The 21,229-nt window shown below is 43.1% G+C and overlaps 1 long non-coding RNA gene and 1 other non-coding gene across 3 annotated transcripts in view; both read left to right on the forward strand.

Moving 5' to 3' along the window:
• Positions 1–21,229, forward strand: part of LOC103012576 (uncharacterized) — a 508,544-nt gene that overhangs the window by 132,170 nt on the left and 355,145 nt on the right. The gene's annotated exons all lie outside the window — the stretch shown is intronic.
• On the forward strand, positions 2,159–2,228 carry LOC114236744 (small nucleolar RNA SNORD82). The gene has a single exon (XR_003622608.1). It is a non-coding gene; the product is annotated as a small nucleolar RNA SNORD82 (small nucleolar RNA).

The following is a 21,229-nucleotide window of genomic DNA, read 5'->3' on the forward strand; positions in this document are numbered from 1 at the left end:
AGAGTGGCATGAAAGTTTGGGGCTGAGGATAGGTAGTTTCAGTTTTTAGAATATCGTCCATTTGTGGGAGTCTACCAACACCAACTCAAAGAGCTTTAGGTTTCCATCATCCCCAGTAAATGCCACAGCTCTGTCCTCTTCTTCTCCTGTAGTGTTTAGGACTGCCAGATGAAGCACAGGACACCCAGGTAAATCTGAATTTCAGATGAACGGTTTTTTCATTTGAGCATGGGATACACATACTCTAAACAATTAACTGCTGTTTATCTGAATCTGAAATTTAATGTGATATCTTGTATTTTTATTTGCTAAATCTGACTGCCCTTGAAGTGGTGCCTGTTTTCACACATCTGACGTTATTTGGTCAATAAAAGCAAAGTTGATTCAATATCACAGCATAGCAGCTGCTCAGTATGAAGGAAAATATAACACAAAATAATGCGTTTTGGAGAGGAAGTCATATAAGTATGGGAAATAGAGCATATTGTAATTCATTCTTGAAGGTTCAAAATTTGCATTAGTACATTAACATCTCTAAGAATTTCTAAACTGGGGAAACAAAAAATTTTTCTATAGCCCAGAATTGATTAATCTTATTTTACCAGAGAAACTGATTTGTTGCCTTCATTTGGAGGGAGGGGAGGAAGGTACTTCGTGTGTGTGTGTCTGTGTGTGTGTGTGTGTGTGTGTGTGTGTGTGTACACATGCACATGCGTGCTCGTGATTGCATAATAGGCCCCTGGGAAATATTAGGAAATAGGAATGAATATGAATTCTGAGATTATAATTTCAGTGTATTCCAACACAACAAGAAAAATATCTATTGCCTTTAATTTCCTTTTCCCCACGTGTCTCCCGAAATCTTGGCCATTAGGTGAAAAGGGAGGAGATTTTCTCATGTGCATTTTGAGTCATTCTTAGGACTCATATAACATAAGATTACCTTATTTTCAAATGTATTTCTGGTAAATTGAATGTGAACTGCAGCTAATGTACATTATCTACAGTGAGAAATGTTACAAATGAGAACACGTGGGATATTAAGTAACAAGAAAGGGTCAGCTTTTGAGAGACTCAGCTCAGCTGTGGAATTTTACCAACACCTTACACTTGTTTCCTGTGTGATCATCCATACTTGTGTATGGTATGTAATTCCAAGGTGTTGAAAATAACTGTTGAAAACTCTTTCTGTCCTTATTTCCTGAAGTCTGAAATTGAGAGCATCATGTGGTTTTTCATGTTCAGTACTGCAGTAGTTATGGGTTTAGACTGAGACCTAGGTCCAGAGTTAGGTTTTGCCACTGATTTTCTATGTGACCTTGAACAACACAGGAAGTTTCTCTCCCCAGTTGGCGTGTCTGTGTGTGAAACGGTGCTTCCCTCCGGGGCTCCTGAGGATAGCGTGAGGTAACGCATGTCGTTCAGCCTGAGTGGAGGGACCGTATCTTTGGTGTTGTGCTGCTCGTTGCCGTTTTATTCGGGTTTGTGTTGTTGCCGCTGCGGCTTGAGCTGTCAAACACCGTGCTGGGTGGGAAGCACGGTGGGAAATGGAGACCTTTCTTTCTAAATGTGGTCCCAGAATTCAGCTGAGAGGGTGTTACCCGCGGCTGTCCTGTGCTCTGCACATCAGGGTGCTGTCGTTCCAGGGAAGGTGCGTGTCCTGCCCTCTCGAGCCGCAGGTTTTGGTTGACATGGAGGCTGTAGAGAGCGAGGGTGGGGTTCTCCGGCACTTCAGGGTGCCTGCTACTCTTACATTCTTTTAATACCCTCGGAGTATAAAATTACTGGGTGACACATTTCCCCGCTGGAAACTATAGATACCTCGCTGCTGTCTTCTGACTTTGAAGTCTGAGCCTAACCTGACTTTCTCCTCCTCCAGTGAAGGGGTCTCGCTTTTCTGTCTAAACACCTGAATGGCTTTTTATCCGTAAAGCAAAAGCTTTGGAATGTATCCCAGCACCGTAAGTCTTACCTAATCTCTCCCCAAACTTGGGTTCTTTTGATTCGCGTGTTTCCTTTTATATTATTTCAGGAGAAAATTATTTTTTTCATAATCATCCATTTCACATTTTAATGTATTAAACAATGTAAATACCTTGATTTCACATATTTTTAAAATCATTTTCACCATATTTGCTTCAGATTTTTAAAAAAGATACACGCATGTGATGAACAACCAAGAGACTTAATACTGCAACCTGATGTTATATTGCAATGTGCTGATGTGCTATGAAAAAAAAAAGATACATTGACATTCTCCCATTCTTCTCCTCCCTCCTCAAAGAAATCAGTTTGTAAAAGTGACACTTGTTCTTCTTGTAAAGGTTTTAAAATATTTTTACTATAATACGTATGTATCCATAAATTCATGTATTTCAAAATCCTACTTTATTTGGGGGCAGTCCTTAATCTTTTCATTGGATCATCTTAATCCTTCTTAATGGTCGTCACCTCTCTTTCAAATTTTACTTCAATCATATTGTCCTTTTCAGCTCATTCATTGTGATTCTCTGATGGCTTTCCTTTAAAGCTTTCCTTTAAATCCAGTTTATGGTCAACCCTATCTTGTTTTCTGATGATTCCTTTATTCATTGATTCTGTAAATCATGATGCCTTTGTTCCCTTGGTTCTGCAGTCTTTCTTTTTTATCTCAATTCAGTACTTTTATCATCTTACCTCTCAGCTTTTTTTAACAATTGGAAGTCATGTTCTTAAAAGGTTTTTCAAAGAGCTAATATAAACTTTTGGGGAAGTTTTAAACTTCTCTTATATTTTCTTCCAGAATGGATTTATGCCCTTTTCTCTTTCTCTTTCTCTCACAAGACACTTGGTATCCATCAAGATGTGGCCCTGGAGTCTTCCCTTCCTGCACAGAAGTCAGAGTCACCTGCTTGTTCCTTTCATTTCACCTTCCCACCCCCCCCCCCCAGAGTGTTTTCTTTGCAACTTTCCAAATGCAGGAGTGTTATTAAGAATTCTCAAGAACTTGCTGACTCTCAAGTATGTTCTCAGAGGGATGGGAATAGGCAAATAATTAGAAGTCAGTCCTGTTCTGTTCTATAAGGACTAGTTTTTTTCCTTGTCTAGTACTTTTTGAAAGTTTGTGGTGTAGATTTTCATCAATTTGGGAGGTGGTCAGTTTCACTTTTTTTGACATATGTCATTGGAATATGGGTAATTTATCACATGACTTCATTTTACTATCTTTGCCTGGAAGGAAGGAATGGATATTTTAGAGATGTAAGGAATAATTTATGGATTTACTGTAATTCTTATGAAACTCAACATGTCCCAAACTGAATCCATTATCTCCCCCATCCTCTATACATTCTTCCTTTTCTCTTTGTGATCTCACTTGGCGGAACAAGTCTGTCTTCGTTACCTAAGACAGAAACCTCTGAGAATCATGTGATATTCATAAAGGTACTAGTGTATGGTCAGATTTTTGCTCAGAATGAGATGTTTGGGAAGTGGCTTATTTGTGGAAACGAATTTTTTAAAAGGTAGAATTTTTCCTTTTTTTCTGAAATACAGCATTTAAAAATACAATTAAATAACCTCATACTTACGGTTGCAACTGGGTGTATTGTTAAATAATCCATGCATACGTTAACTGAAAGTTCTATTTCAGCAGCTTATGGACAGAAGCCACCAGAGAGTAGCATTTTCAATTACTCAGCACTTTCACACGCATTCTGTGTCTAATGAAATTCACTATTCGAAGGCCTTGCCTTTTGCCTCACGTTTGTGTTGTGAAGTAGATCAATACACAGCCTTGAGAGAGACACAAAATCCAATCATTGACCACTTAGATGGTCCTAAGAATGTTGGTTCCTCCAACAGAGTGAGTCTGTAAAGAACTGAGAATAAAATTAAACACTGAATACATGAGTTGGAGCATCCTGGTGATGGAACTGGATTGGGGTGTTGTAATCTCACACCAGAGTAGGTGATTAGGTAATCTGCAGCCTGGTTAAGGGCTGCGGGTTATGAGACCACAAAATGCGGAGAACATGCAGTCTGTCTCCAGCTAGATGAGGGACTGAGAAGAACTCTTGGAGAAAATGAGCTCTATATATCTGTGCCCCAGGTCTCACATTACACACCTGCTTGCTGAGGAGACACCCTAGGAAGACGCTTAGGAAGGTAAGTAAATTACCCTAGTTAGCAGAATCCCACTTTCCCAGGTAAAGGGTGTCCTTACCTGGGAAAGCTGGACACCAAATACATAGAGGCATTAGAGGAACCCATAGGATTCAGACCCATTTTGTGCTAATTTGGGGAGTAAATCAGGGCAGTGTTTAAGAGAACAGTGCCCAATAAAAAGCTGAACATATTGGCTCTATAATTCCAATATAAAATACACATTTGAGATGAAAGGTATAAAAGTATTTCACCAAGCTCATAAAAAAATGTTGGAATGATTGCAAACCAGAGACTTCATAAGCTTGTAAGTTTAATTTATTTGATTTACAAAAAATTACTTAACTTCTTGGAGACATTTTTTGTTAGAATATCAAAGTCATCTGAGTGGTTCAAACATTACTTTTATAAATGTTGAAAATACTGTTTGGGTTTTTGTTTTTGGGTTTTGTCTGGAGAAAGCTGACCGCTAAGACATCAGCTTCACGTCAGCAGTCCCCGTTCAGACCCCATTTTCTCCAGGGTTATCGCAGGTCACCATCCAGCCGTGCCAGAACCGGGACAGGAAGACCCATTCTTGCTGGAGTCTTTCTTCCCCTCAGCGAGCCCCACCCCAGCACACACCCATCCATTATCCTTCATTGTCTCACGGCATTTTCTGCCCACCTGTTTCCCTTCTCTCCGTTTCCCGGGGTATAGTTACAGGCTGATAGCTCCTCTGGGGCCCCAGACTTGTTCTCTGCCAACCCACCGTACCAGCAGAGACGGGCAACACTTCCTGGATTACAGCTCAGGCCACTTACAGCATCTCCAGTTGAAGAGCCCGTGGTGGCCCCGTGCGCATCCTGAGGGGCCTCACGGCTCAGGTGCCAGCCCAGCCCTTCTGCAGAGGCAGCTCGGGTTCCCACCCTTGGTCTGTCATTCCCCTCCCTGTCAACGGTATGCCTTTCCAGGAGAGACGTCTTGTTCACTGTTTCGTCCTCTGTACTTTGCACAGCGCTTGGCACGTGAAATGTGCTCAGTAAATGTCGAACAAACTCATGAATTGCTAACTAATTAACTGTCTAACTGATAGGCTTCCAACGCTGACATTCCTGTTTACTTATTCATGTAAGCCAGTGGTTCTCAACTCATCTTGATTTTGCCCTCCAAGCAACACTTGGCAGTGTCTGGAGACATTCTTGATGGTCATAACCGGAGTGGGGTAGTGATTATGGCATCAAGTGAGCAGAGGCCAGGGGGTCTGCTAAACAGCCTACAATGTGCACACAGCGTACTTCCTCATGACAGAGGATTATTTGGGTCAGAGTATCAGTACTGCTGATGTTGAGAAACCCTGATACAGAGTAACTATAAAGTGAAACCTGATACAGTGTTGAGTGGATTATTTTTCAGTTGTTAACCAGCAACAAAATAGTTTCTTTTATTCCTAGGTAACTGTGTCTTCCCCAGACTTTAGAGATGATTGTTTAGTAGAACTTTCAAAGTGCAGTGTATTTTTTTTATCCCCAGTGGTAAATGTGGAGAATTAGTAGAAGTACTACTATATCACGGTTCCAATTTGCTCCCCTTTAAACACTGAAGTGCGTCTCAACTTGTGTTCTCTATTGCCTCTTTAGATTTATAAGCAAAATAGACTCAGCTTCCTTTTCACTTGTGAAGTACATTAAAGTTAAACTTACACAGAAAGAGCCCTCACCCTAACAGTTTTCCTCTTTGGGCGAGTACTGGCTGTATTTGAGGATTGTGAACGAGTTGACGGAAGTTGAGGTGGGCCCAGCCGTGTGGAATTGCAGCACGGAGGCATGGAGAAGAATGGTTGCCAGGCCCCCGAGCTTCATTGCTCAGTACAAGTCACTAAACCGACACGTTCCTTCGGAAGAATCGGTTTGCTTGCAGCGGTGGAGTCGCACAGCGTTGTCCTGTCTGGTGTAAGTGATGGACAATAAGTAGCCTGGGAACCACACAGAGCATCGGCTGGAGGGAGCATCCGTTGGTGTTAACAACGTGTAGGTGGATTATCACCAGTTGACCCATGTCGTGTGTCCGTGTGAACCAGGGACGCCTAACAAACGGCTTTGCTCCACATAGAGCAAATCTTACGCAGGTCACCCATTCAAGTAAATGGGCCGGAAGGGTTTGGGATTTATTTTCTGTGAGAGCCAAACAAAATATAATTGCATCATGGTTTGTAGATTTCAAGTACCGATTCAGGCAGGGATCCAGTTCCTGTTGAGAGCGGTGATTGGGTGATGGCTGGGGGTACGCAAGTGCAGCTTGTGAGGGGAGGACTTAATCCACGGTTTATTTATTTACACTGGTAGAAATTCAGCCCCTTGGACTTCTCGTGGCTCCTTCCCTTTGACTACTAAGCCAGCACTAAGTTGGTACAGCAGCTTCAGCCATTAGCCAATCTGGTGGCTAAACTAGGCACTCAGAACGTGAATAATTAAAAAGTGGAAGCATTTTCATGCTGGTGAGTCCTGACCGATGAAAAGATAGCTAGTTAACGATCTATAGGTAGTTAACTAGCTGGAACTGAGACACTATATGCAGCAATGTGGATTCCCTACATGCAGGCATGTGTAGGTATGCAGATAAATATTTGCAGAAGAGTTGGCTTTGCATTTCTTTGCCGTCGCCGGTTTTTGTGAACTGCCCTGAAGTGGATTAACGCTTTCTGTGAACTGCCCTGAAGTGGATTAACGCTTTCGCTGTGGACCGTGTATGGAGAGAAGCAGCATTAACCTGAGCCACTAACAGAACAAAGCAGTGCACTGCCCACGTTGCGGCTGCTTGCTGAGGTCACCGCGCTTCTGGATAGATCGAATGTAAAAACATAGAACTCTGGACTGAGTCCTGCTGCTGCTATGTTGGTTACTGTGAGCAAGAAGATAGGTGATCTGCAAGGGCCGGTGTAGGTAACTGTGGGCTGACCGTGGGCGATGTGGTAGTTACAGCTCTGAATGCTGCACCGTTTGGGAAGTCATTCGATAAAACAGTATGTGGAGGAGATTCTGTTGTGCCTAATTGCTACAGCTCCTTTGATTTACATGGGGAAGCTCTCGTCCAGCATTATGGAAAAGGCAAGGAGAATGAAGTCTCTGGAAGTCTCATGGTGTGGCTTATTCTCACCTTTTAGAAGGGAGCTAAATCCCACTATTCCTCAGAATGGAGCAAGAAGAATGCAGGCAAACCTGAAACTATGGCAGCAGATGATCTGAAAAGAGCTGAGCCTTCACCTGTTTTTTGATGTCACAATGTGGTTTTAATTTCTTGAGTGGGAAAGAAAGTTTTGGGAGGAAAGCAACTGTTGGCTAAGGATTAAGTAATGAATCCAGATGGACGCCTCCATCCAATTATCACCATCTTTATTGGCCAAGTGGTGTGTGTCCTTTACAATCATGGGTTAGATATCAAACCAGCTACAGTTAGGAGTTGGGAGAGTACTATGAATAAAGGGAAAATGAAAGAGGGAAACACATAAATCTCAGTTGGGAGGTCAGGTAGTTAAAACACAACAAATGTTTATACATGAGATATTTAAGTTAGTCATTAGAACACCAAAGCTTTTGAAGCTTCTCTGTCCCAGTTAACAGAGGTTTACCTTTACCGTGTCATTTTAGATGCCAGCACAACCGTTGAGAAAGAACAGAAGCAATTTTACACCTCGCAACAGTTTTGAGAAATAAAGTAGAGCCAAATGTGTTAACGGTCTTGAAGGGCATACACATTTGGTACACTGACAGGGAATGTGCCCTTTACACTTGGGTGTCTACCTTGTTGGGGGAGCCAGTTTTCTGCTCTTTTGCATCGTTCCGTGTCCCTTGGTTGGGTCAGTTAATCCTCTAAATTCAATCCCCTTCTAGCTGTGGGACCCCTGTGGTACCTGGCATCAAGCCCCCATCTACTAGTCTAACCTTGGTTTTGCACAAACGATGTAGTAACCAGATTCCAGTTGCCCTTCTCTTGTGACATGCTGCCTGCCTTCTCTGGTTCTGGTCACCAGATGCATGCTCTGTGACCTCACTGTCCTTTCTGGAACCCTAAACTTCCAGAAGCTGGAAATCTCCCAGACCTTGCTTTGAGGATGAGCCACCTAGGAAGTGTCTTCCCAGTGTCTGTCTCCATGGTAAGGGCTTGGGGGCGATTGGAAGGGAAGGCACAGCGGACTTCTCGGAAAGGTGCATTTGTGTAGCTCGCATGCCTTTGGTTTTGAATTTGTTCTCCTGGAGCGATCTTGGAGGCCACCTTGGTGGTGGTGCCGGTACTGGTGTGGGTTCCAAGCCGAATTCTCTGAGGCACTGCTGTCAGCTTACGGAGCTGTGCGGTGCTCCTGCCTGCCCCCTGTCCTGGTACATCTCCTCGTCTGGTTTGCGTGGGTCTCGTGACCCATGAGACCTGAGTGGCTCTCCATCAAGTCCTATTGCTTGGTGCAATAGTATGAGTCACTGTGGTGCACCAGACCCTTAGCACACCTCATGCCCTTGAACTCTACCACAACTGTATCAGATTTGAAGTGTTATTCCCACTTTACGTAAGAAGAAACTCAGAGTCGGGAGTTTAAAAACCTGGTGCAGGTTGCATACCCATGAAGTGGCAGAGTCTGATTGTACCCTCAAGACTGACCTATTCCAAAGCCTGCGTGTTTAACCTGAGGCCGATCTACCGTCCTTCTGGATGACTTCTCTTGGCTCTTCTTGTACCCCTGGCTGGCTCTCTTCTTGCCAGTGGATGTGTCTTCCCTTTGTTGGATTGGGCTTTTGAGCAGCTCACCTTTAACAACTGGGCAGGTTTAATTTCTAACTGTTTTCCAATCTGGTGTCACCTGTCCCATCCCTGATACTCAAACCATGCCTGGCAGGGTCCTGAGATATAAAGCAATAATCTCTATTTCAATACCCAGAGGAGAGCAGGGTTCCAAAGTCCATTTTGATCTAGATTTTCACTTAAATAAGTCTTTTGTGGCCCCTGCAAGACAAATGCACATCTTTGTCATTTTCCAGCTCTGCAATATTCCTGTCACATATGTGGAAGCACCTATTAACCATTTTTCTTATTTCCCATAAATAACTCCTTAAGAGTCAAACACATTAGGCAAACCTCCCAGTTTCATAAGGGTTTCATTGAAGACCGTCAGACTCCTCCTCTTTAACACCACATGGTTATGCAAGTTGTATCATCACTGAAGGTAAACAAAGACTGCCCCAAATATTAAGCAACATTGTATATTGTCATGGTGATGTGTTTATTACATTAGAAAAGTTCCAGCAATCCCTTTGTAAGTGATTGTTCAGAACTCAGAACACATTTTCTCATATAAATTATGTTACAAACCCTAGAAAAATTCCTGGGGTAGCACACTGAAAAACTGCTAAATCCATATGTAGCTGTGCTTAATGGTATAAGAAGAGTTTGTTTCATCCAACTCCATTGGGTAAGCCATGTGTTCTGTATATGAACATTGTTTTGAATAAATGGTTCCTGCACTTTAAGTGAAAAAATGGTCATATTTTAAACCACTTTGGGTATGATACTCTCCTCTAAAATATATTAAATTCTTCCATCCCGTCTAAATCAGGGTGTTTCGAATGTGTTGCACTCAGGCCCTCACATTTGGAGATAAGAAAGGTACTGGCTTGTTGAAAAAAATAGTGTCACAATCTCTTTGTCTAAGCTCTTTGAATTTGTTCTCATAGTGAAGTGAAGATATGCTAATCTGTCAGTGGAAAAGTGGTCAGATACAGTATTCTAATGACTTACCAGGAACAGAACCATATTTCCTCCTTTCTCAAATGAGTGATTTAAAATATTGTTGGTGAATAAGGACTGTTTCAACTTAATGCTGTAGTCCGACCACATCCCATATTGTAACCTGGTTGAGTCGTACTTATTAGCATGGTGATATATCAGAATATTAATCTGGGTAAGTTTTGAGAATGATTTTGCTGTACTCTGATTTCAAGAGATGTTCAAATGCAAAACGGGGTTTTATTGCATTTGCTAAATTAACGCACCACTCCCCACCACAGAAAAAAGCTTGTTACTTTTTTTTAAAATTAATTAATTAATTTATTATTTTTGGTTGTGTTGGGTCTTCGTTTCTGTGCGAGGGCTTTCTCTAGTTGTGGCAAGCGGGGGCCACTCTTCATCGCGGTGAGTGCGCCTCTCACTATTGCGGCCTCTCTTGTTGTGGAGCACAGGCTCCAGACGGGTAGGCTCAGTAGTTGTGGCTCACGGGCCCAGTTGCTCCGTGGCATGTGGGATCTTCCCAGACCAGGGCTTGAACCCATGTCCCCTGCATTGGCAGGCAGATTCTCAACCACTGCACCACCGGGGAAGCCCAAAGCTTGTTGCTTTTAAGAACATTAAAATTGCATTGCCATTAGTCATTCCAACTCTGTATTCCAACATGGTCAGACCAGGTGAATTTTCAAATGATTTACATTTTACTTCATCTCCCATCTTTGCATCACGCAGCGTCTTGAGGTAGGGCTTCCCCACAACAATCGTCATCTTGCAGTTACTGTGAGTACAGCTATGGGGCTGGTACTATGATCCACAGCCAAGAAGCCTTATTCATTATTTCTGCAAGTGTCAGTTTCATCTTTTTTGACATCAGCATCTTTTTTTTGCCTGTACTGAACTGGGAACTAGACATAAGACCTGGAAAGACAGAAAAATATGCTTCAGAAGAGTTCTTGGCCAGGGGATTTGCTGTGGTCAAACTCAGTAATACATTGTATAGAGAACTCTCTACTTTGTCAAGTGTCTAAATATCCTCAGTGGAAAATACACACACACACACACACACACACACACACACACACACACACACACACACAGGTTGGCTGCATCTGCAACTCTATGACTATAACAAACCGCCCCCTACTTTTTGAGTTCAGTGAATATGAACTGCTAGGTCTGCAGATGTGCACAACAAAACCTTCCAAGTAAACAGGTCCGTGTTAACAGGTATCTGAATATGCAAATTAAATGGTAATTTTTCTCTAGAAATACTAAGGTATATATAAATTAGAGTCTTGCTTTAAAATTTATTTTATTAAACTGTGTATTTTGATTTTTTAATTGAGAAATATTATCTTTAATGTGATTTTTGGATTGAGAAGTAATCATAATGAAAACTGATAACAGAGGCAACAGTGTCCCTTATGTGAGATGTTGATCAAGTCAGATCAGCACCTCTTTTTTTTGTTTTTTAATTTATTTATTTTATTAATTTTTGGCTGCGTTGGGTCTTTGTTGCTGTGCGGGCTTTCTCTAGTTGCGGCAAGCAGGGGCTACTCTTCATTGCGGTGCGCGGGCTTCTCATTGCGGTGGCTTCTCTTGTTGCGGAGCACGGGCTCTAGGCGCGTGGGCTTCAGTAGTTGTGGCGCACGGGCCCTAGAGCGCAGGCTCAGTCGTTGTGGCGCGCGGGCTTAGTTGCTCCGCAGCATGTGTGATCTTCCTGGACCAGGGCTCGAACCCGTGTCTCCTGCATTGGCAGGTGGATTCTTAACCACTGCGCCACCAGGGAAGCCCAGATCAGCACCTCTTGATGAATGATGATCCCACCTTAAAAAATGGAATTCAGTATATCTGAAATGTCTTTCACTGCTGAGAGGGTAGAAGGATGAAATGACAGGCATAAGCAAATGTATTTTGAAAATAAAAGCTGGAAAAATAAATTTTACAATGTTTTATAGTTACCTCTGTTTTTGTCAACCTGCTGCAAACTGAAGATGGTAAGTTTAAATGCACACATGGAAGAGTCATAAGCAGGGAGGTCAAAAATTACTTGCTGAGCCCTGTGCTACTTAGGACTCTGTGAGGGACTGTAAGATGTAGGGGTAAATAGAGTAGTTTAAAACACGAAGAGCCCACAAGTCAGTACTTAAATAAGAATCTCAGAACCTTGGGAGCAGCACGTAGTGCTTGGTAGCGTGGCAGGGTTAAAGAGGGCAGGAGGCCATGGGAATCGCTCTGGGAATCCAGAGGGGAAGTTGGCTGAGGCTGGGGAACAGTGAGGGCTCTCCTGGGAAGACGACTTTGACTTCGGCCTTGAGGGGTGGGTACGGTCTGTGCGTTCAGGGCAGGGTGGGCAGCCCTCTGCAGGAGGGGAGTCATGAGCAACACCAGGTCGGCAGGTGCAAGGCCTGCTGAGGGCGTCCCCTGCCAGCACAGGTGGCAGGTGCATCGCCACCTTCTGGGCCTTAGAGGGGACGCGCGCTCACGGAGGAGATGCCGGTCACTGGGCACGGGCGTCCATGCTTTACCACCTCATGTGGTTTAATTCCCACTGAAACCCGGAGACTCCAATGTATCATCTGCTCTTTACAAATTTGGACGTTGAGGGAAAAGGTAACAAATATGTTCAACAGCACACCGTGACTAGGGGTTCGAAGGGGGTCTCGTGTCTCTGCAAATCTGCACCGTTTCCACAGCGCTGTTGGGGCTACCTGGCTTCCTCAGGGGCATCCAGCTGGGCACATGTCAGCGTCGGTCTAGGACTTGGTCTTCTGCCTTGCATTCGCGCACCTCTCTGTTACACTCTCTTGACGGCATCGTGCAGGACTTCTCACCTGGCTGAGAACTTTCACAGATCTCGGCCTCATTTTACAAAATAAAAAATCTTCTAGGGAGTTGGATCAGATACATGTACACGGGAGAGACAGGGAGAGAAAGAATCTAACTGCATCAGGGCTGCCAAGTGCCTAGCTGCTGGTAGAGTTTGGCGTTTTAACCCGGATCTTCTGACGCTAAAGCCCTAGCTCATTCTACGGTAATGATTTATTTTGAAATCAGTGATCTTATGTCGCTTTATTTGGAATCTTAATTTGTGCACACTCCCTTTGATAAAATCAAGAAACTGTCAGCTAAAACGGACAAACCAGGAGAAATGTATAAAGATAGACCAAAGTCACTTTAAACATAGCAGTTGAAATAGTCTACAGTAGAGTGTAGGATCTACTAATAAAAACACGCAGAACAGGTTCACAAGTGGGCGAGGAAGGCTACTGTACAGTAGACAGAGAATGAGATAGACTCAGCATTTCTCCGCTGTGTCAAGCATAATTTGTAGTTATGTTGTACCAGAACATACTTATTCCAATGTCCAAAAAGTTTCATTTTTCACAGACATCAAACATGCCCTTTTTCTTTGCATGTGAATTTTTTTTTTTTTTTTTAAGGCATGCCATCCTATGATTTTGGCAGGGGGCGTGAAACTTCTTTGTCCTTTAAGAACTGACTCTGCAGAAATCCTTCTATTCCCCATCTGTTTCTTCTGGGTATTCTTAAATTTTTGCCTCACATATTTTTGACAATCATTTGTGTCTCTGTGAATCTCAAATTCATCCTAGGTACCTGTGCTTTCTGAAAATTGCAGTCATGTCTGAGATGCCAGGATGTGACTTACAAAACAGGACCCAGTTTAATAACTTCATCTATTTTCTGTTTCTCTTTTCAGAGTTAGTTTGGGCTTTCCCCGTCATTCCTTATCTGGCCAGCATTTACCAGAAATAAAAATATGTATTTCAATTGTTGATTCTGCATAAAAATAGATTATTTAAATCCAAACCTGAAACTCTGAAGGAAGAATGTATATTAATAAGTTGAGTAGATGGGTTTAAATTTCTCAGTGATCCTAAAATGTAAATGTTTAATTCCTTCCTCGTCTTGTTCCGGGCTGCCTGAATCTCTGTGAACCCCTAAGAGAGTAGACACGTACGTATATATCAACAGGGAGATTGAAAATAGTGGGCAGTGTTCGGCATGGGGGGTTCCCTTGCATTTCCAAAGGCTTTCCGCCTAACGGTATTATTATTGTACCCAAATTTAATTTTCCCTCAAGGTCAGCGGTTAGGAACATTTTTATCTACCATTCTTTCTGAATTAGGGGTACTGGCATATACTATTTCCTTTTGGATCAGTTTCTTTTAAGATATTATTATTCAGTGTGCCTTGGTTAAACAATTCTAGATGGACCATAAGATTGAAATTGTACTTATTAAAAACATTGACTGAAAAACACTTTTAAACCATGAATAAAATTTAATTCAGTTCACAACTGTCATGCTGACTTAGCCTGGGATTTTAAATGGTTTTAATTTGACATGGCATAGCATATTTCATCTGCTATATGTCAATGTCCTTTTTACAATAACTTAAGACAGTAAGCAGTGTTCTAATACATGATGCTAAAGCTGTTTTTTTCATTTTGTATAAGGACTTTCTCTTCATAGATGCCTGTTCTAAACTGACAAAAAGTCCAAGTTTTTTTTTTTTTCTTTCATTGATGTTTGTTCTGTAGATCGTTGTGATTTTGGTGTCCTCATGAGAGGAGGTGAGCTCAGGGTCTTTCTACTCTGCCATTTTCGCTGCTCTCCCCAAGTTTTTTTTTTTTTTTAAACTTTTTTTTGGGTTTGTTTATTTATTTGTTTGTTTATTTATTTATGGCTGTGTTGGGTCTTCGTTTCTGTGCGAGGGCTTTCTCCAGTTGTGGCAAGTGGGGGCCACTCTTCATCGCGCTGCGCGGGCCTCTCATCATCGCGGCCTCTCTTATTGAGGAGCACAGGCTCCAGACGCGCAGGCTCAGCAACTGTGGCTCACGGGTCCAGTTGCTCCGCGGCACGCGGGGTCTTCCCAGACCAGGGCTCGAACCCGTGTCCCCTGCATTGGCAGGCAGATTCTCAACCACTGCGCCACCAGGGAAGCCCCTCTCCCCAAGTTTTTATCAGTGGGATTAAGGTGATGTGTGACTTCCAACTAGAGCAAAACCTTTGAGAAGAAATAACCTACTACCTTAAAGCAGATAATATTCTTTCTAAGGAGAAGGAAGAACTTTTTACTGTTAAGATTCTAAAAAATACTAAATTTTCCTTGCAAAAAAGCTGTCATATCTTTATCCTCTAAGATTGCTTGTTAAAGAAAAGAAAATACTCTGAAAAGTTAACTGTTCACTGATATCAAATTATCCTTTGAGTCTGTTTTTCAACTTGATTTCAAGGAAGAGTTTGAAAGGAAGTTACCTTACATTAGATGCTTTGAACACACAAAGTGTATTTCTCTCATAATCCATATGAGAGAAACAAACATATATTTGCATTGTATCAGGTTGATTTTCATACACGATACCATACATTAAAACACTTAAGAAATGTATACAGTTTCCTTTTAAAGTCTGATATGTTAAACTTTGAAGTTTCGTTGTTTCAACATTTAAACAACTACAGGAGTTTGAAAATTATTCTTCATTTTCTTATGTTCACATTATCTTAGTGGGTCCCTCCTATACACCGGGTGTCAGCAAATGGCAGCCCCTGGCCAAATTCAGTCCACTGCCTGTTTTATTGACACACATCCAAGGTCATTCATGTACATATTGTCTATAATTGCTTTTTGCTGCAGTGGCAGAGTTGGAGAGCTGCCCATGTGGCCTGAAAAGACAAACTTATTTACTGTCTCACCATTTACTGAGAATGTGTTGCAGATCCCTGGTATATATCAATTTACATCATTTTTATAGGACCTTTAACACACACAGGAAATGTATGAGAAGCACAGCTGATGAATTCAGTTTAGGACTGCACTAATGGGGGTGCTATAACTTTGTTTTGAGCTCCGCTAAAGAAAGCACAAAAAGTATATTCATGGTTGGCTGTGAGAAGACTAAAGACATTTTTACACAATATATATCAATGTCCATTTCACAGTGATTTGATTTTAGGCAGTGACAGTGTTTTAGTGTATAGGGCTAAGGCTGTTTTTTAAAAATCATTTTATAGCAGCTAAAACTTTATTATACTTAGCATATAGCTGTGCCAGCCAAAAAACTATTGTATTTAAAATAGAGTTTTAAAGATAGAATGGATCATGGACACAATCTGACCCTTCCTTGAAGAGAGGAAAACATGCTAGAGAAATTAAATATTTTTCCTCACAATCACACTGTGATTAAATAACAGAACTAAATTTACATTCTGTGTCAACTACTATTCCTCTTCTTTGCCTGTGAACCAACTTGAACATATTCTTGGAAGAAATATGAAAACAGTTCAAAATTGATCCAAAAGTCATTGAATCTAATCTGGGGGCCTACAGACAAATTTCTGGTATTTAGCTGATTTTCTGCCATATTGTTTCTTCTTATTTTTGTTGTCTTCATTTTGTCTTCATTTTAGATTTCATTTAGTCTAAAAATTAATGAACCACCCCCTGCATTGTCAAGACGGCTAACTTTACACAAGACTCAGTATGAGGTCTCGGTGCAGTACCTTTGTCTGTGTTTACAGTTGCCTTGGTGCCAAGTGGTACCTCCTGCTTTTGTCGAGTAGTGAGAGAAGAGAGATGGGCTAAGTACATACATGCTGCGTTTTTCCCAGTGAATACCACACGACCTCAGTGCAGGTTGTTTGAGTGAACTTTGTCCTTCCGAGAAGAGAGAAGCATGCCTGGGTGGTGAGTCTGGGGGGCACTGCAGTTAAGTACATCACTCTGCAGTTGGCCATGCCTCACACATGGCGGCCAGATCCACAAGTATGTCCTAAGCAGCCATTCGGTGTCAGCAGCGCAGAAGCTTCGATCACATTAAATGAACAATAATTTGGATTTTATGGGTTTTGTTTGCTTTACTTTGTAAATTTCATTTGGTTTCATTATTGTGTAATGCTAGAGATTAAGGAGTTTGTAATCAGTTTATGTTTGCATATATTTACGTAACATGAAGATGATCCTTTTAGTCAATGCTGGAGATGGAGGAGAACTTGACTGTTTTCACTGCTATTATTTTTCTTTTTTTTTCTTTTAAGTATTTGTTTTTATTTATTTATTTATTTATGGCTGTGTTGGGTCTTCGTTTCTGTGCTAGGGCTTTCTCTAGTTGCAGCAAGTGGGGGCCACTCTTCATCGCGGTGCGCGGGCCTCTCACCGTCGCGGCCTCTCTTGTTGCGGAGCACAGGCTCCAGACGCGCAGGCTCAGTAGTTGTGGCTCACGGGCCCAGTTGCTCTGCGGCATGTGGGACCTTCCCGGACCAGGGCTCGAACCCGTGTCCCCTGCATTGGCAGGCAGATTCTCAACCACTAGGCCACCAGGGAAGCCCCCATTTTTCTTTATTAAGACTCTTTAGAACAGTTTTAGGTTCACAGCAAAAGGGAGGGGAAGGCACAGCGAGTTCCCATACAACCCCTGCTCCCACATATGCACAGCCTCCCCCATTGTCCACACCCCCTTCCAGAGGGTACATTTGTTACAGCTGATGAACCTGTACTGACACATCATCACCACCCAAAGTCCATAGTTTACATTAGGGCTCACTGCTGGTGTTGGACCTTCTATGGGTTTAAGTAAATGTATAATGACATGTTTCTATCATTGTAGCGTCATGCAAAGTATTTTCACTGCCCTGAAAATCATCTGTGCTCCACCCGTACACCCCTCCCTCATCCCCAACCCTTGGCAACCACTGGTCTTTTTACCGTGTCCATGGACTTGCCTTTTCCAGAATGTTACAGTTGGAATCATGCAGTACGTAGCCTTCTCAGATTGGCATCTTTCACTTAGTCGTACGCATTTAAGATTCCTCTACATCTTTTCGTGGCTTTTTAATGCAGTTCATTTCTTTTTAACCCTGGTTCATATTCAGCTGTGCTGCTGTATCACAGTTTATGTGTACTTTCAGACACTGAAGACATCTTGGTCACTTTTTTTTTCACTTAAATTTTTTTAAATTAACATAACATGTACATACCATAAGGTTTGCCATTTTAACCATGTTGAAGTGTCCATTCGGTGGCATTAAGTACATTCACATTGTGAGCAACCATCACCAGCGTCCGTGTCCAGAGCTGTTTCACCTTGCAGAACTGGAAGTCTGTCCCCGTTAAGCACCAGCTCCCGTGCTCTCCTCCCTCCAGCCCCTGGTGGCCAGCATCCTCTCTTCTGCCTCATGTGTTTGACGACTCTAGGGGCCTCATGTGAGTGCAGTCATACACTGTTTGTCCTTCTGTGACTGGCTCTTTGCACGTAGCCTATCTGTCCATTTGGAGAGCGTCTGTGCCATGTGCAAGTGTGAGAATGTCTGTAGCCTCTGAAGCCCTTTCACCTGGCTCTCCCCCCCCTGCCTCTTGTCAGACGCTCACAGAAAGATGTGAGCGCCAGAGACAGAGGGTTGCACCTGTGGCAGACAGAGAGGCACTTTAGTTGCCCAGCGATCTGTGGGGAGGCGGTTGGTGAGGCAGCCTCCCCTGCCGTTTTATTACCGTAGCCTGAGAGGCATGGCTGCTGAAACCTAACTGCCAGCCGGGTGGGCTCTCAGGAGGTCAGCGTCCACAGGTGCGGAGCAGTGCTGCTGGGCACCTCTGCTGTGGCAGCCCTGGCTGGGCTTGGCACCCCTGTCGGTTGCAGGCGGACTGTTGACTCCCGATGCCCAGCCTGAGTACTGCCAAGGGGTGTAGTGCTGACAGAGAGCACTGAATGCTTCCAGAGGGTGTCCTTTCTGGGCTGTTCTGGACACACGTGTCCACTGACCCTGTGTGACAAATGATCACAGTGATGGCCACACAGCAATGATGGCTCACATTCTCTAGCAGAAAGGATCCGTGTGGATTCCTTCCCCCGCCACAGATGCACGCTCTTCTCCTTAGACTACAGCAAGGCCTGTCTCAGCCATACTGCTGAAGTGATGGCAGGAATGGACGGAACCATCTGGGGCTCCTTCCATCGGTAATAATGAACAGAGACAATAGAAGCCAGGTCGAAATTAACAAGATATCTTTGTAAAGACCAACCTTTCTAGTGTCTGGACTGTTTAGCATCCTTCCTGACTCTTACTATAGGAGGGTAAAAGCTAAGTAGCTATAACTAAGAGACAGCACAGGACAGCCAGTGCAAAAGACAGACATGCATTTCTCTCCCACCCAGAGCGTGAAGGCAGATCTGGCTCCAGATGGTCATCCAAGGCCCCAGGAGAGCAGGAGACCCTTACATCATCATGTGACTCCCAATGCTATTCTAGGGGTCGCAAATTTTAGCCCGCAAGAAGGCAAAGGGAGAGAGGCCAGCAGAAGCACCCATAAGGACCCAGAACTGTTACGTAGCAGTTCTGTTCAGATTCCCACTTCTGAGAACTAGGTACAGACCACATCTGTACTTGGAGAGCAGGAATAAAGTATACTGTGGGGCTTCCCGGGTGGCGCAGTGGTTGAGAACCTGCCTGCCAATGCAGGGGACATGGGTTCGAGCCCTGGTCTGGGAAGATCCCACATGCCGTGGAGCAGCTGGGCCCGTGAGCCACAATTACTGAGCCTGCGCGTCTGGAGCCTGTGCTCCGCAACAAGAGGGGCCGCGATAGCGAGGGGCCCGCGCACCGTGATGAAGAGTGGCCCCCACTTGCCGCAACTAGAGAAAGCCCTAGCACAGAAACGAAGACCCAACACAGCCAAAAATAAATAAATAAATAAATAAATAAATATTAAAAAAAAAGTATACTGTGGCCGTAACCATAGGACAACAATAGCAAAAAAGGGGGGGGGGTGGTTGGTTAGGGACACATTCAGAAGTCAGCCAAAGTCCAATCTTTTATGCCCTGAAACATATGCACATTGCTTGTTTTCCGTCCACAGGAACCCATTCTCAGGGAGGAGAACCCCAGGTCGCACGCAGTGCGAGCATCCAGCTCCTGAGAGGGGTGTAGTTTGCTTCTTCAGGTCCATACGAGACTCCGCATCGCCCACTTCCTGATTTAAAAAGTAAAAGCCAAGTTCCCTGCCCTCTTCCATATAAAATGTCCTTGCAGTAACACGGTACACATGATGATCTGTCATCAGAAAAGGGGAGAATGAGAAGCAGATACAGTGAAGAGATAGCTCGCGATCATGAGATCTTACCGCACAGCAGCGCTTCTGGTGGTGGCCTCGCTGCTCGGGTCTCTGGGAGGCCATCCTTGCTTGCCACTCTCCTTGGCTACATATACGATGGACATTGGCCACCACGCCCTGCCTGGGTTACTGTACATCTTTAGAAACTCCTCCTTTTGATATCTGTAGGAGAGCTTTTGAAGGTATTCCTTTGCAGGCAAGGCTTGTAGTTTAATTAAGAATATAAGTTCCTCAAAAAATGTCATAGGTTTCCCATTTATTTACTGCCCAGGAGGCTCATGAGTCTGTCGTCATTCCCAGAGTCCTTTTCTGGAAAAAGGTCTTGAGTCTGCCTCGCGTATTTGACTTCTTAGTTTAACCCAAGACTTTCTCTCTCGTCTTAACTCTGCCTACCATGAGATCATTGAATATATTAGACAACATTGTGAATCAGATCATTGTCTTAGGGCTTGATCTCTCTTTTTTTTTTTTTTTTTTTGCTTAAAATGATTGTGGCCTTTGAGAAAGGCATTGCTCAACATTCGTAACTCCTGTGATGGAGGACAGAAACAAACAGTTTCTTTTTCTTAATGACCCCAATTTCTCACCCCACTGTTTCCTTACGTCTCTGCCTGCAAATTGGCCAGTTATTGCCTAAGTTAATTTCCTTTTTGTAATGCCTTAGTAAAAACAATTAGGGTCAGCAAGCATAACAACTTTCTTTTTCCATTCATGTCCTGCAAGAATCACATACTCCAACTTTTAATTTACCATATGTGACATATTTACCAAATATTTTCAAGGTTTGTTCAAGGTCATCAGCTTTCTATTCTAAAATATGAGTTTCCTTGCTACCAAAGCAATAAGCCAATGCCATTTTTTTGTTATTGTTGTTGTTATCTAGTGGTGTACTTGCCGTACCAATTTCCATATGGGGTAGTTTTACTAATTTGTCTTAGAGTCGCATGCTGTATGCTCAGTAGACACTATGGAATCTAAGCATTTTAAAGAAAATTATTATGTGGGACTGGACTAGTTGTTGAAAAAAAGTTGGGGAAATCTTGCCGATCCCATCAAATGCTGTTGACCTTTTAGTAAGTAGCTGGATCTGTTTATATTTGAGATATCCTGCCAGGGCTGCCTTTAAAGTTTGTTGAAAGAAGCCAGTACTTTTGGGCAAAGAATCAGAAGCCAGCGGTAAATCAGAAATGGAATGGAGGGTATAAGAGCT

Source organism: Balaenoptera acutorostrata, chromosome X, assembly GCF_949987535.1.
Source record: "Balaenoptera acutorostrata chromosome X, mBalAcu1.1, whole genome shotgun sequence".
NCBI lineage: Eukaryota > Metazoa > Chordata > Mammalia > Artiodactyla > Balaenopteridae > Balaenoptera > Balaenoptera acutorostrata.